Below are 15623 nucleotides of genomic sequence, written 5' to 3' on the forward strand. Positions count from 1 at the left end.
ACCTGTGACTCATTTATTTTGCAACTAGAAGTTTGTACCTCTTAATGTCCCTCACCTATTTCTTTCTATACAGGGACATTTTAATGCACAAAATCGTTAAATTACCCAAAAGCTGATTCTGAAGACTTGTAACAGAATCCTAAACACAGAGAGAGCGAGCTTGCTAAATCAAAGATGCTTACTACTTAAGACAATTTTTGTAAAGCTATAGAGCTTCCTCGTTTAAATTCAGAGTTCATAGAGATGACGTGTAGATAAGAACAATGCCTTATATTTGCTTAAATTCTCAGTTTTCAAAGCCCTCAGACATACATTGCTGCTCTAAATCCTCTCAAAAAACGCTATGAGAACTGTTTTCCATTTCACAGATGAGGAAAGTGCAGCTTAGAAGTGGAGCCATTTGCCCATGGAAACCTGGTAGAAAATGACTGAGGCTTAGATGCAGCAGCCCTACCTGTTGGCGTTAAGCTAGCCCTACCACAAGAAATAAGCAGAGACACGTGAATTTATTAGGGACATCCCTCTGACTTTCAAAAAACCACAACCATGAATATGCCCTAGGTATCCCCATTTCTCCCATTCTCCCCCTCCAAACCACCTTCCTGGGTCTGCAGTCCAGCCCATCTTCCTAGAGTTCAGTTCTGATTGTCGCTTTCTTCCCCCAGCATCTGCTAGCTCCACACAGCCTACAAAATGAAGTTCAGGTTCTACAAAATGGCACCCAAGTCCTCTGCCTCAGCCCCCATCCACTACTCCAGCTCTCTTTCCCATGTCAGTATGGTGTTTCTTGCCCCTTATATTTTTAATCGAGCAGACCGGGGTACCACCATCTGACACCCCAGCAGGGCCTGGGCTAGGATGAGGCGGGCTGCACAGTTTAATGGGACATCAAAGAACCCAATCATCAAGATAAATGTTTTAATGCAATATTTTAAAAATTAATACAGAAAATGAAAACTATCAAAATTTAAAATAAAGACAGGGTCATATTACTGGTTTTCCCTTTTTTCCTTTTTCAGACTCCAAAAATGCCTCAGCAGAGTTCTGTTATGGAAACTACGGTGACTTTCCACTTGGGTACTTTTATTAAAGATGTTTCCCAAGAGTCAGTTCTCACACCCCTTTCCACATTAGTATCAGTACCTTACTTCTCTTCTTGAATGCCTCAGCACTTATCTGTAACCCTCTTCTGTCTGGAAAACCTCCTTCCCTTAGTAACTGGTCGTACTTTGATGGCAATCTGAATCATCTCGGATACTCGCCTGCGCCTTCCCAAAGCACAGTGGGCACTCGGCTGCTCTTTGGTAAAAGAACGCAGAAATCACAGTCCTCACACTGGCTGGCTGTGGGGTTGAGCAGAGAAGGAACTCAAATATATTTTGTTTGGTCCAGAGTGCTTTTTAAAATCTGAATTAGTTATCAAGATTGAAAAACCAGGATATTTTACATTTAAAAAAATCGAAATCTCTGTCATTTTTTGGAAAAAAAAATCAGAAACTCTAGCCAAAGCAGGCCGCGATTCTTCCAGGATACCAACGGGAGTTTGCAGCCCAGTGGCTCTGCCTTCAGAGCTCTCTCCAGTTCGCCGCCTGCTACCCGTTTCACTCACTCACATTGCCGGCCAGGCCCTATTCGCTTTTTTGGCGACCCTAGGCTTGAAGCAACGAGTGCACTGGATAAAACCAATCTGCTGGGTCCACTTGTTCTCTCGGGGAGAATAATGTTTCCTCGTTGTCCTTTCTAGGCTTGCAGAGGCTCACAGAAGCAGCTCGCCTTTCTCACTCACAAACTTCCCACGACCCGTGAAACTTGCAAGGCCCTCCTCCTTCACTGTTTCTCCTCCGCCCTTTGCTCCAGGGTCCCCTCCCCGGCACCGGCCCTTCCCTCCCTCCCCCACCCAAGGCGCTCCGGAGCTCGGGGCGGGTCCCCGGCCCCCAGCTCGGCCATCTGCCCCGGCCCAGGGCGCTGGGGCTCGCCCACGGCGGCACTGGGCATGCTCAGAGGCGGCCGCACGGGCAGCTTCGCTTCGCAGGCGCTAGCACTCGGCGGCGGGCGGGCGCGCGGCTGCAGCTGGAGCTCCAGCGCCTGGAGTTGGAGTTGCCGGGAGTTTCCCCCCTTCCCCCTTGCGCGCGGCAGCTGGAGCCGGCGCGGCAGCCGCGAGCGGCGGCTACCCAGCACCCGGGCCGGCCGAGCCTTGTCCGGAGCCCGGAGCCCCGCGCGGGGCAGCTTCCGAGGAGGAGCCTTGCGGGCTGGGACGCGTGCAGCGCACTGGCACTGCCGGGGCACGAACCGGGCTGCAAGGTAGGGCCGGGGCGTGGGGAACCAGGCGAGTGAGGCAGAGGCCAGGCCGGGGGTTGCGGAGGGTAGAGGATGCGGCTGCAGAAGCTGCGGCGTTTGGGGCGCCCAGCGCTGGGTCTGAGGCGCGTGGCCGGGTCGGGGACGCCGCTGCGGGGCAGAGGGAGTAGGCAGGCGCCCAGGGAGATGCTTTCAAGTTGGCGAGCGACGGGAGAGGGGGCCGCGCGCTCGGGCGCAGCTGCTTTGTGCGCGCCGAGAGGGACTCGGGTCCCTGGTTCTCCCCAAACCTGGGACCCGATGTGCGGGCAGGGCTGGGCAAGCCGCAGAGCCGAGCAGTTTCATCCGAGAAAGTTGAGGATGGAGCCCTTCTTTCCTCACTGTCCCCGCGGTAGGATAGCCCCGCGGGTGCCGCCCTGAGGCCCCCACTGTGGAGGAGCTGCGCCCCTGGGCTAAGTTCCTCCGCCCCCGGCTGAAATCCACGAATCACCCAGATCTTCGCTTCCCTGGCTGGCGTCTAGGAAAATCATTCCTGCCAAATCTGAGGTAGGCTGTCCGGGCGGGAATGGCTCCCTGCCTCCGGGACGCTTAGCTGGGCGACGCCCCCTTCTCAACCTAAGACGTGGCCAAGGGCGCCCGGTTCCGAGTTAGTGCTTACGGTGCGCACTGGAATGGAGCCTCACACACATGGCGGGGAACGTGGGGTAGGTGGATGGCCTGATTTTTCCTCTAGTCTTTTCTCAGCTTTACAACACCCCACCAACCCCACCCGGCTCATCTTCGCAGAGGACAGGACCTGGAGGGGAAGGCCAGGTGGAGAGTTTGGGTTGACATACTGTTCCTTAGGAGAGGATGCCTGGGCTGTATCTGGCTTGGGTTCCAGCCCCAGGACTTCATAACGAGCCCTCTCCCCTTTCGGTTATTCTTCCTCAGGGACCGGGTGGGAAGGAGTAGGGGCGGTGGGTCCACAAGAATGTCCACTTCGTCCCACCATCTCCTAAGAGTGCGTTCCAGGGGACCCCAGGACCCTGGAACTGGCGTTATGTGGATTACGAGAATGTGGAGGATGCTGACCGTTCTCCTAGCTCCACTTTTTTCACTTCTTGTTTTGAGTTTTGGGGTTTTGCCTGCACACGAGTCAGAGCTGCTCTGTCATAACCGGGGGATGGTGGAGCTTCAGCCTGGCAGTGAGCCGCTGTTCACCTCCGAGGCTGCTAGTGGGAATTGGTCCAGAAATGATTATGCAGGCTAGAAATATGCCTCTTTTTTTTCCCCCCGTCTTTTGACTGAACACCTTGGCTGTTGGGTTTGTGTGTTAAGTTCTTAAAGGAGAACCCACACACTGCTCAAGTACTATGTTTCAGGGATCACCATTTCTGCTACATGTTCTTCTCTTTGCTTTTTTCCTGAGGGTGGGGGTGGGAATCTGCTTTGGGGCAGATTTCCAAATGTGGAAATCACCTGGTGTTGGTACACAGGTTCTAGAGTGAGATAGACCCGAGGTCAAGATTTAGGTTTACAGTCGGATTACTATGCTAACTGACAAATTGTTGGACACTATGAACTTCAGTTTTCTCTTCTGTCAAATGGGGATAATAGTGGCCTTATCTCCTTTCATTGCAGGGTTGTTGTGAGACCTGGGGGAGATAATGGGCATCAGAAGTGCTAAGAAAACTTTAAAGCACCAATTGTGTTTTCCTGTGGCTGTGCTCTTTACTCAGTTTTTTTTTTTTGAATTAACTACTTCTTTTAATTGTAACAAGCTGCCTGAATCTTCTCTCCTCCACCCACTCTTCACCAAAAGGTTTGGTTTCTCAGGGCTTTGGAAGTCGCTCTTTATCTTTTTTTCTCTTCCCTTAAATCCATCTCTTTTTTGATTTTAAGGGTTGAGGCTCCAGTGCTTGTATTTATCTGAAGGAAGCAGCGAGGTGTAGTTTAGGAGATGGGAGTGTGGTGGGGTGCGTCATCAATGTTCAGAATCCTGGGCCCCAGAACTGGCATGTTAACAAGGCCCCAGTATGAGATCCAAGGTTGATGAAGGAGTCAGCAGACTTGGGGCTGGAGCTCTGGCATGGTCTCTAATAGTGACCTTGAACTAGGGACTCAACCCATCATCAGTGGAATCAGACTGAGCTTGAGGGCCAGTGCTGATCAGAGGCGAGAACAGGTGAGATGTCTCTCACTCAGTTAATAAGGGATTAATCAGGCTCCTGACCCCTCCCCCCACCCAGGTGCTGCACCTTCCCTAATCCTAGGGTAGTGGTTCTCAAACTGGAGCATCAGAGTCCCCTGGAGGGCTTGTTAAATCACAGCTAGGTGGGCTGCATTGCCAGAGCCTCTGATTCTCTGTGTCTAGGGTGAGGGGAAGGGGGGGGGGGGGTCCAAGAATTTGCATCTCTAACTAGTTCCAGGTGATGACAGTGCTGCTGGTCCAGTGACCATGCCTATAGAATCACTGACTTAGGGGGTGAGAGAGAGTAAGAGAGGTGAGGTTTGTTCAGAAACACCATTATTTTAATACCTCATGTGTGGAGACAAGGTTTCTTCAGGCCGTTTTAGGAACTTGCCTGAGGCATTTTCTATTTCTGATACCTGTGCCACTTCTCATTGTCCAGTGTAGATAATTCTGATTGCTTTTCAAATGAATGAATTTTACACAAAAGAAGTTCCCCCTTCTTTTCATACTGTAAAATACTTAGCCTCTGGTTTCCAGGACACTATTGGATAGGCTGAGATTGGTGACCTTGATATTGATAAATCCAGCAACTACCCTATTTCCTTTCTTTGGGGATCTCAGACGTTTGTGGAGAGGAGGTTTCGAGAAGTTCTGGCAGCTTAAACCTTAAGATTGGAGAACAGGGGGCTTCCCTGGTGGTGCAGTGGTTGAGAGTCCGCCTGCCGATGCAGGGGACACGGGTTCGTGCCCTGGTCCGGGAAGATCCCACATGCCGCGGAGCGGCTAGGCCCGTGAGCCATGGCCGCTGAGCCTGCGCGTCCGGAGCCTGTGCTCCGCAACGGGAGAGGCCACAACAGTGAGAGGCCCGCGTACCGCAAAAAAAAACAAAAAAAGATTGGAGAACAGGTGAATCACTTATGAGCAAGATTAAAAAGAATTTGCAATGTGGTGTCTTCTCTGAAGGGACAGCTTTGGGGGAGGTGACAGATGTCCTGTGGTGGTCAGATCTGGTGAAGGCCTTCCATTCCTTCTAGAGGATGGTACTGTTGGCCGTAACTGAGGGAGACCCTCCATCACTGTCTGAGGGCTGGGAAGCCCAACGTTTTGGAGCAGCTGTGCAGTGTCAGTGCTGCTCTGTGTAGCTGAGTTTATAATCGAGCACTGTTTGGGCACAACCCAACCTTAATCTCTTCCTTGCCCCCTAAGCTATGGTCCAGGGCTGACAGTTCACTATGACTTAAGGTGGCCTAGGTTGTGGCCTTGAATTTTAGCTGCTTTGTATCAGAGAGGCTTCGGGAACCTGCTGGAGTCAGGAAGATTCCCGAGATGATATTCGAGGGCAGAAACAAGGTTTACGTAGCACCCAAGTGGACTGTGTGTCCAAGGGGCTCTTGTGTTGCTGTACCAAATGGAGTCCAGCTGACTGTCAGGCTTTATCTCAGCTTTCCATTTGTGCTTTGTTTTCGTTTTCAAGTGATTAGCACTAGAGAAACCTATCAGTAAATCAGAAACCTATTCAAAAACTCAAGTGTACCACTTAGTGTTCCAGCAGATAAATCTGCAAGGCCCATGCCTGTCTTCCTGACCGCAATCAGCCCTCAGTAGACACAACCTTCAGCTTGAAATTCTTTAGATGCACTAATCACTGATATAAATGGTTTCTCCTACTTAACACGAGTACAGAAAATTTCTATTTTAAAATTCTTTTCCATAACTTGATATTTATATTTTGGGTGTTACCCCTACTTTTTGCTGGGAGGATTTCTTCTCCAGGGTGGGGAAGCTTCTTTCCTTATCACTGTTATTCACTTTTTTCAGCACATGACCACTTGATATCTTGGCTCCCTTGGCTAAGTTTGTTGTGAGACAGTCATTTTGATAACTTTATTTCTCTTTGATCATCAGGGCTGTTACTGGGTCCTAGAGAGTCATGGTCAGTTCCTGGAAGGCTCTCTTCCTCAACTGTCCTAGAGGATTCTTTTAAAATAACACTCCGTTTATACTGCACTAGCTCATTTCTAAGATCCTTTTTTTTTTCTTTTCACATTTCATCATTTTCCAATTTCAAAAATCTAGATGGGTCTGAAAAGTTATGAACACATTTAATGTATGGTTTCTTTCTTCTCTTCCTGTAACCTGTTAACAGTGGCTTCCAATGAATGGCATCCTAAAACAAAGCAAGTTTGGTTCCTGACCTGGGTAGAAAATGTGGTTCCTGCTGTCCAGCTGATAGAATTGAGAAGCCATCCAATTAGCTCAGCAGTTCCCAGAGTACTGGGAAGAATACTGTTAGGTGGATGTTAATAGGTGTGGTCTTGTAAAGGTCAAATCAATTTGGAAGCGCTGCCTGTTATTTTCCCCTGTCTCAGAGATTCTCAGTGTTCATCCTTGTATCAAAGACTCTGAGAAGGACTGCAGTTAACGATATCAACAACAAGAAACTTAGTTCTATTTATCTAACCAGACATTTCCCAGAGCATTTTGAGGTTATGTGTGTAGCTTCTAGGACTGCTTTACTGAATCAGCACACCCCAGCAGTTCTAATATATTATTTAACACCATCTATGGGTAGGGTGGTTTCACCTGGTCTATCTCTAAAATATAGGGGCATTCATAAGCTATGGATATTAATTGATGCATGGACTGTACAGGTGGTTACTGTTTATTTCAGAGTAGAGAGAAGCCGTTTGAAGCTGTGGTGGCTGAGGAAGCCTATACGGATGGGCTAGACTATGAAAACTCTGGCAACGATGCGTAGCACTTCTGTAGAGAGGAGAAAGGGTGTTTTAGGTTGCTGGTGTTAGGGAGCAGAAGTGTGAAGTCGTACTTGCGCCTGCATATAAAAAAATACCTTTCAGAGCACATAAGACAAGCGATGTGCCTAGCACAGAGTGAGCCTGTGTGAATCTGTGGCAGTGGTCAAAGAACCTGTCGTCAAGTTCTTTCTTGATTCTGTAAATTCACTGAAGTAGCAGATGAGTTCTCGTGACCACAGGAGAGCTTGTTGTGGATAAAGGGGGGCACAGCACCCAGGCTGAAAGCAAGGAGGGGTGCATGGGACAGAAAGGGAGAGAGAAAGTGTTCCCAGGCTTTCAGAGGGTAGTGGTTCCAGGTGCAGAGGGATTAATTCAAATGTATGTCCAGCTGAAGAATATTGGATATTTGGGGGAAGAGCTTTTCAGGAAGAGGGGAACTTGACTGGAGTTTCAAAAATAAGCAAGAACTCTTATAACTCAACAATAAAAAGGCAAATAACCCAATTTATAAAGGAGCCAAGGGGCTTCCCTGGTGGTACAGTGGTTAAGAATCCACCTGCCAGGGGACACGGGTTTGAGCCCTGGTCTGGGAAGATTCCACATGCTGCGGAGCAACTAAGCCCGTGTGCCACAACTACTGAGCCTGCGCTCTAGAGCCTGTGAGCCACAACTACTGAGCCTGTGTGCCACAGCTACTGAAGCCCGAGCGCCTAGAGCCCGTGCTCTGCAACAAGAGAAGCCACTGCAGTGAGAAGCCCGCGCACCGCAATGAAGAGTAGCTCCCACTCACTGCAACTAGAGAAAGCCTGCGCGCAGCAACGAAGACCCAATGCAGCCAAAAATACACAAATGAAATAAATAAATTTATTAAAAAAAGGGGCCAAGGATTTAAATATACATTTGTTTTTTCAGGTAAGATATACAAATGGCCAATAAGGGGATGAAAAGATGCTCAACATTATTAGTCCTTGGGGAAATACAAATCAAAACCTCGGTGAGGTACCACTTCACACCCATCAGGATGGCTTTGATCAAAAAGATGTATAATAACAAATGTTGGTGAGGATGTGGAAAAATCAGAACCCTCCTACATTACATTGTTGATGGGAATGGAAAATAGTGCAGCTGCTTTGGAAAACAGGCAGTTCCTCCTCAAAATGTTAAACATCAGGGTAGCCCATGACCAATTCCACTTTTTGGCAAATCCAAAAAGTTACATTAGCGGTTGCCAAGAGCTGGGGGGCAGGGCAAGAAGAATGGGAGGGCCTGTTGATGGACATGGGGTTTCTTTTGGGGGTGATGAAAATATTCTGGAATGGTTGCACAACTTTATGAATACATTAAAACATTGTGAATACATTAAAACTACTAAATTGTACACTTTAAAAGGGTGACTTTTATAGTGAATATCTCAACTAAAAGAAAAACAGTAAGAATGCCACTGGGGGTAGAGTGAAAGGAGAATAATAAGAAAAATGTGGAGAGAGAGAGATGCAGGAATAGGCTATCAGTTTCAGGGCAAATTTTCTGCTCTTGGGTAAAAAAAAGGTAACTAGATAATTCCTTTCTCCTTGTTTGTCTTTGGATCTTTTAGGATTTTTCTGTTACTCTTTCATCCCAAAGTCCTTCCTCTGAATTAAGAGGGTCGTGTGCCAAGTTGCTTCTGAGTCAGTGGAATCGTTTTCGTGGCAAATACCCTGTGACCTTCGGAGAGGAGTGTGTTTCTGGGCTTTGCTCTGGGGACTAACTCCATATTTAGGCTTCGTTGCTGTGATCCACTAGAGGGCAGTGGGCAGGGCTGACCGGACAGCTTATGTTTAGCTTCTCCCTTAAGATTTGACTGTGGTAGACGTTTTAGCATCATCTTCTAAGTTGTTAGTGGAACTGTGTCAACACTGTCCTTAAAAAAAAATCTCTGGGGTTTCCCTGGTGGCGCAGTGGTTAAGAGTCCGCCTGCCGATGCAGGGGACACGGGTTCGTGCCCCGGTCCGGGAAGATCCCACATGCCGCGGGGCGGCTGCGCCCGTGAGCCATGGCTGCTGAGCCTGCGCGTCCGGAGCCTGTGCTCCGCAACGGGAGAGGCCACAACAGTCAGAGGCCCGCGTACCAAAAAAAAAAAAAAAAAAAAAGTCTCTGTATTAAACAGGATTCATGTGGTACTTGGCACTACACGAGCATCGGTGTATTTGGGTGCAAGAGTCATGATGCTAAATGAGGTTAAACGGCACTGGAACAGTTGTTCCCTTGGTAGAGACTTTCTACTCCCTTTAACAGTGTAGTGTAGCCTAGCTGTGCTTCTCCAACTCGTGGACAAGAGCACTTGGGGATCTTGTTAAGGTGCTGATTCTGATTCAGTAGGGGTTGGGGTCTGGGATTCTGCACTTATAACAAACTCCCACTGATGCATGTGCTGCCAGTCCACGGATCATTCTGTGAGTAGAAGCTAATACAGTGTGAAGATGGCAATGGCGTGGGACAGAGCTGAATGTGAAATGTGGCTCCACCATTGATTTGTTGTGGGAACTCGGGTGGGGTAGTTAACACCTGAGCCATGGTTTTCTTATCTGTAAGATCAGAGGGAGACCTAGCTTGTAGACAAGTACCTAATATGATGCACCTGGAATGTTTAATGTTCTTTGCCTTCTCGTCCCACAAGGGCTAAGAATCCCACTGTTAGGACTAAGGAAAAAGTATATGGAAGAAAGTCAAGAGCTTCGAAAAGTTTTCTGATTTGTGTGGGTGAGGTTGGGGTAGGGGGAGAGGCTGTAGGGGAGAAGGGCATGAATCATCCTCAGAACAATGTAAATTTGCATATTGATTCTTAAATTACCATAGTTTTGGTAAAGTCACAGAGCTAGTCTCAGCTGAGTCTGGCTGACTTTCAGTCAAGGTGTTGGGTCTTTTTCATTTATTTTATTTATTATTATTGGCTGTGTTGGGTCTTCGTTGCTGCACACGGGCTTTCTCTAGTTGTGGCGAGCGGGGGCTACTCTTCGTTGCAGTGGCTTCTCTTGTTGGGGAGCACGGGCTCTAGGCACACGGGCTTCAGTAGTTGTGGCACGTGGGCTCAGTTGCTCCGTGGCACGTGGGATCTTCCCGGACCAGGGCTCGAACCCGTGTCCCCTGCACGGGCAGGCAGATTCTTAACCACTGCATCACCAGGGAAGTCCAAGGTGTTGGGTCTTGAATCTGCTATCATGGAGTTGGTTTCTTTTTGACCAGAAAGGCAGCCCTGAGCTGCTCAGTTGGTGATAAGTTTCCTTCGTGTGGTGGTCTCAGCCCATCCTTGCCTGGCTGCCTTCCCCCCATCACTTACTGATTTTCATCTCTTATGCAGACGGGAGGCGATAAAACGACCTAAAATGCACACCGTTGAGTTTCATTCACAGCGGGAGTGAACGTTTCTTGGGATTAGGTTGAAAATATTCGCTTCATTGTTGGCTGTAGAAAATCTGGGCATTTCATTAGTTTACCTTCGGTGAGTCTATTCAACTCTGGAAAGGTTTGGTTGAATTAGGTGAATGGGAAACAATGGAAGAGGAAGAATTGGGAGCTAAATCCTGGCACCTGGACCCTGGGTCACTGCCTTCACCAAGCCTCAGTTTCCTCTGCTGTTATTTGGGACCAGTTCCTGCTGGCCGGCCTGCCTCATGGGCTTGGTTTGAGGCTCAAATGAATAGCACCTGTGAGGGCACCCTAAGATGACGGGCCTCTGTAAAGTGTGGACCATCCCTCAGCACTGCCGGCTCAGGCGAGGGCATTGTCTCAGGGTTACGGTGGCCTGTTAGCTTTTGTTCTCTTTCTGTCTCCTTTGTGTCATCCAAAGTGGGAGGAGATAAGAGATTGTGTTTTGTTTCAGTGAAGTTGATGGCTCCTTTTCATTTTCCCCTGGGGAAGAAATTACACCCAGTTTGTAAGATTTGAACAAAGCCTCAAGTGCAGTGAATCAAACGAGTTTCCAGTCTTCACAGCCTGAAATTCACTGCTTTCCTAAGGATGGTAATTTTGCCCTATTTCACCTCGTTGGACTGTTTTGTGGATTGGCAGGTGTGGGCCTTTAGTGCCCAATGGCTCTGAAGAAAAGGGCCGCTTTGTTACAGAGCCGGGGCTAAGCATTTAAACCCAGGCTGTGCCAACATTAGTAATCAAAGAGAGGATATCAGAGTTGAAGCCGAATACACTAGGCCTCACCGGCACAGCACTGTCCTTCCCGACGGTGCAAGTGGGAATGATCTCAGGCGAGTGAATACATGTGTGACCCTGTAACCACCTTTCATAACCACTGTTGGTCAGAGAGGGTGTATGTCAGTGCTGGTCTTTGTTTTTCGACTTCCTAGGAATATGTCACCTCACACAGTCCAAGGTGACAGCCAGCAGTATCTAGTGGTTGAGAAGCTAATATTATTCCTGAAGAATTTAATCGACCCTATCATTAAGTAGCAATAAGGAGCTGGGTGTAGAAAGCTGGGTGTCCCTGAAGTAAGTCCTTTTAAAATTAAATCCTTATGCAACCGTAACAGTAGTTTAAAAAATAAGTTGAAGGTAGAAATTTGGTGCTTATATAAAGAGCTCAGTGCTGATAAAGTGGACATTTCTCCCAGTTTCATCCACTGGAAAGTGAGACTTTCTCCTTTTAATCAGATCCTTTTCTGACCTTGCCAACCACACACTCGCTGGTCTATCTGGTGGTTGACTTTTGAAAATGGAACAGGGAATGCTGAACTCAGAAATCTTGTTTATGAACAGCCTTGCTTTCAACCCCCCCCACCCCAGACTGTGAACTCCTCCAGAGACTGGGATCTGTGTGTGTGTCTGGCATGTAGGAGAGAATCAATAAAAATATGTTGAGCTGGACAGCTGCTTTCTCCTGGGATTCCCCCTTCCTGTCTATTAATTTTTCTGTTCATATATTATTTGAATAATGTTTCCCTAGAGGTGATTAGGTGCTTCCATAGTACATGGTTCTAAGCACTTTACAGATACTGATTCCTTTCATCCTCCCAACAACTCTCAGAGGTAGGTACTATTACTTATCCCTATTTTACAGTTCAAAAAACAGGCATGGAGAGGTCATGTTGATACCAGCCAGGGTTCTTGGCCTTCGTTAATCAATAGAAATTGATAAGAGGCCAGAAAAGAAATTCAGGTAAGGCTTTACTGGGGCCCCTGCTGCAACGGGGCGGGGGGAGAGAAAACAAGTAACAGTTTCCCTTGTTCACTCCCCAAGGGGGAGACGAGCTGGTTCCTTACATGGCGTGAGGGTTGGGCAGGAGGGGGGCTTAGGAGGTCTGCCCACCCCTTTGGTGGTGTTGAGTGCAGGGGGCATGCGCAGTATCCTATTTCTGCTCCTCCCACCCTGTTTTTCCTCCGGGCTCTTCAGAAGTGGCGCTTGGGTCTTTGGTCTTTTTGTATCTTGTCCATAATTTGCCGCGACTGTGCTTTCGTGTAGTTATTTTTAGTCCCTTATAGTTTCTTTGCATTTTGTTGCTCAAGGAGGTGTTTGTCCAGGTGCCAGCACTGCAGCAAAGGGTCCCGGGTCCCAGCCTGTCTCAACGCGACTTGTGTAAGACCCCAAAGCTGCCGCGTAGAGAGCTACAGGTGAACCAGGTGCCCCAGTCTCAGGGTTCCTGCTCTCATGGACAAGACAAGCCTGGCTAAGCTTCAGTAGACACCCCTCTCCTGCCTGCTCCGTGTTCCAATATTACCTTTCTCCCCACCCCCACCCCCGTCCCACCCCGGCTTTCCTGAGCGCTGCAGAGAAATGAGGGCAGGCACACCTTTTCTGTCTTCCTTCTCCCCGCCTCCTTTGTCCTCTGCCCTTTTCTGCCCACTCCCAAGTTCCAGGAAAATGTGACCCTGGATTTGGAAAACAGGTACAGCACCATGGCCCATTCGTCTGGGCCCCGCCTTGCGGGGAGGCCGTTCACAGAGGGGTTGTTAGAATGAACTCCACTACCTGAGTGAGGCTGTGACCTCCAGCTCTGGGCCTCTCAGTTTGTCAGGTGACAGGCAGTGTGACCTAGGTCAGTGCCTCTCAGACCTTTAAGTGCAGGTGAATCTCCTGGGCGTCCTGTTAAGGCACAGATTCTGATTCACTGGGACCGAGGTGGGGGGCCTGGGATTCTTCTCACAGGCTTCCAGGAATGTTGAGGCTGCTTGTCCTTGACCCAGGGCTCTAAAGGAGCCCTGAGTCTGTGCGAGGTCAAACCTGCTATTCCAAGCACTGAATAGCTGAACAGGCCTGAACAGGCCTGATTCCTAACCCAGGGCCCAGAGGAGACTTAAGACATCTAGGGAGAGACCCACCAAGATTGGAAGTCTCATGAAGGCAGAGGCTTGAGACAGAATGAGAACGTAACTGAGAGTAAAGGAAAGTTGATGTTCCGAAAGGAAGCATGCGCATCATTTTCAAACGTGACCTGAAAAGTGCTCTGTTTATGATGGAAAGCTTACTACAGAGTGGCTCTAGGGATCCAGCAGAGAGAATACAAAGTGCAATAACTCCTGTTTGAGTTGGTATGAAATTTCACAAAGAACCTATGCTACTGGCCCCTAAAACTCTTGAAAGTAACCCCCCCGAAGCTCCTCAGAATCTCCCTGAGTCTCCCCAGGTTCTGCCTGCTTTCCAGCTGCATCTGCTACGGTAGGTGCCACAGTCCTAGGAACCAATGTTGGGATACCAATGGGACAGATACGAAGTGCTCTCCTATCTCACCTGAGTCTCCTAATTACCCAGCTGTTTTTGATTGATGAGTAGTGAGACTCAGGGAGTCAAACTCCCTGGGAGCCACAGGCTCGCAAGGGAGGGAGCTGGGAGCAGGCACGGCGAGGCAGTGTGGCCTGATGTCTCTTGCTCTTCTTACCCGACCTGACTGCTTAATTAAATCAGTTTGCCCTGTTTGGCTTTGCAAGGAGGAGGCATCCAGGTGGGTTTGCTTTTTAAAGAAAATGACTTTTTTGAAGGTTAACTTAACGTAGAAACAGGCAGAGATTCCATGGGTGCGGTGTAGTGAATTTCTGTTCCAAGAGCACACCCATTTATTCTTAACACAGCTCAAGAGAGGAAGAGCCACCAGCACCCTGGAATCTCTCCTCCGGTGCGTCCCCTCCCGTTACTTCCTCCTCCATGGTACCGCTGTCCTGACTTCTAAGACTGTAGATCACCTCTGCCTGTTTTTGAGTTTTCCGTAAATACGCTGGTCCTTTTGTATTCTTTTATGTCTAACTTCTTTTCCTCAACATTGTAAGATTCATCCATGTTGTGCATGCAGCAGTAGCTGGATTATGTTCCATCGTATAAATACACTGCAATTACTGATTATGGACATTGGAATTGTTGCCCGTTTTTGGCTCTTATGAATAATGCTGTTGTGAACATCCATGTGTATATGTTTTTGGTGGTGCCCATAGGTATGCATCTCTGGTGTGTGTGTATGTGGGTGTTTCTGTAATGCCTGGTTCCTTTGATGTGACTATGTTTGCCTTTAGTAGATAACGCCAAAGAGTTTTCCAATGTGGCCATTCCAATTTATAGTCCCATCTGGTGTGAGTGAGCGTTCCATTACTCCACGTTCTTGCCAATACTTACTTTGATAGGTCATTTTTTTTCCAATTTTATTTATTTATTTATTTTTGGCTGTGTTGGGTCTTCGTTTCTGTGCGAGGGCTTTCTCTAGTTGCGGCGAGCGGGGGCCACTCTTCATCGCGGTGCGCGGGCCTCTCACTGTCGCAGCCTCTCGTTGCGGAGCACAAGCTCCAGACGCGCAGGCTCAGTAGTTGTGGCTCACAGGCCTAGTTGCTCCGCGGCATGTGGGATCTTCCCAGACCAGGGCTCGAACCCGTGTCCCCTGCATTGGCAGGCAGATCCTCAACCACTGTGCCACCAGGGAAGCCCCTGATAGGTCATTTTAATCTTAGCCTTTCTGATGTGGTATAGAGGGCTCTCATTATGATTTTCACTTGCATTTCTCTTATCACCATTGGAAGCTTAGTGTCTTTGCCTGTATATTTTGCATTTGGATATCTGCTTTTGTGAAGTGCCTGTTCAAGTCCCTTGCCTATTTTTCAATTGTGTTGTTTGTTTCACTTTTAAAAACAAAATGAAAACATCTATGAAAAATCCTTGAAATCTATAGTGATGGGAATCACCTGTGAGTGAGATCGGATTATATTCTCAGAGGTAATTTCTGGAGATCCCCTCCTGCAGGAGGCCCAGCAGGCTGAGGATAGGCAGAGGCATAAAACCCTTAGCAGGGAACTTGCTGCCAAGTTGAGGAGCCCCGGGCTCTGTGGCTCAGGGCAATTGTCAAGTTGTGAGATCACCTGAAAGCTTGAAAGCACTTCACTTCTAAATGTTTGCCTTTTACAGACCGTCACTCTGGAAGATTGTAGACCAACTC

The 15623-nt window shown here is 48.4% G+C and overlaps 1 protein-coding gene across 1 annotated transcript in view; it reads left to right on the forward strand.

Annotated features, from left to right (window-relative positions):
- The first annotated feature begins 1969 nt into the window (after nt 1–1969).
- Nucleotides 1970–15623, forward strand: part of STXBP6 (syntaxin binding protein 6) — a 275447-nt gene continuing 261793 nt past the window's right edge. The window contains exon 1 of the mRNA XM_073800597.1: nt 1970–2301. The gene's annotated coding sequence lies outside the window, so the exon portion shown is untranslated. The remainder of the gene's footprint in view (nt 2302–15623) is intronic.

Source organism: Tursiops truncatus, chromosome 2, assembly GCF_011762595.2.
Source record: "Tursiops truncatus isolate mTurTru1 chromosome 2, mTurTru1.mat.Y, whole genome shotgun sequence".
Taxonomy (NCBI): domain Eukaryota; kingdom Metazoa; phylum Chordata; class Mammalia; order Artiodactyla; family Delphinidae; genus Tursiops; species Tursiops truncatus.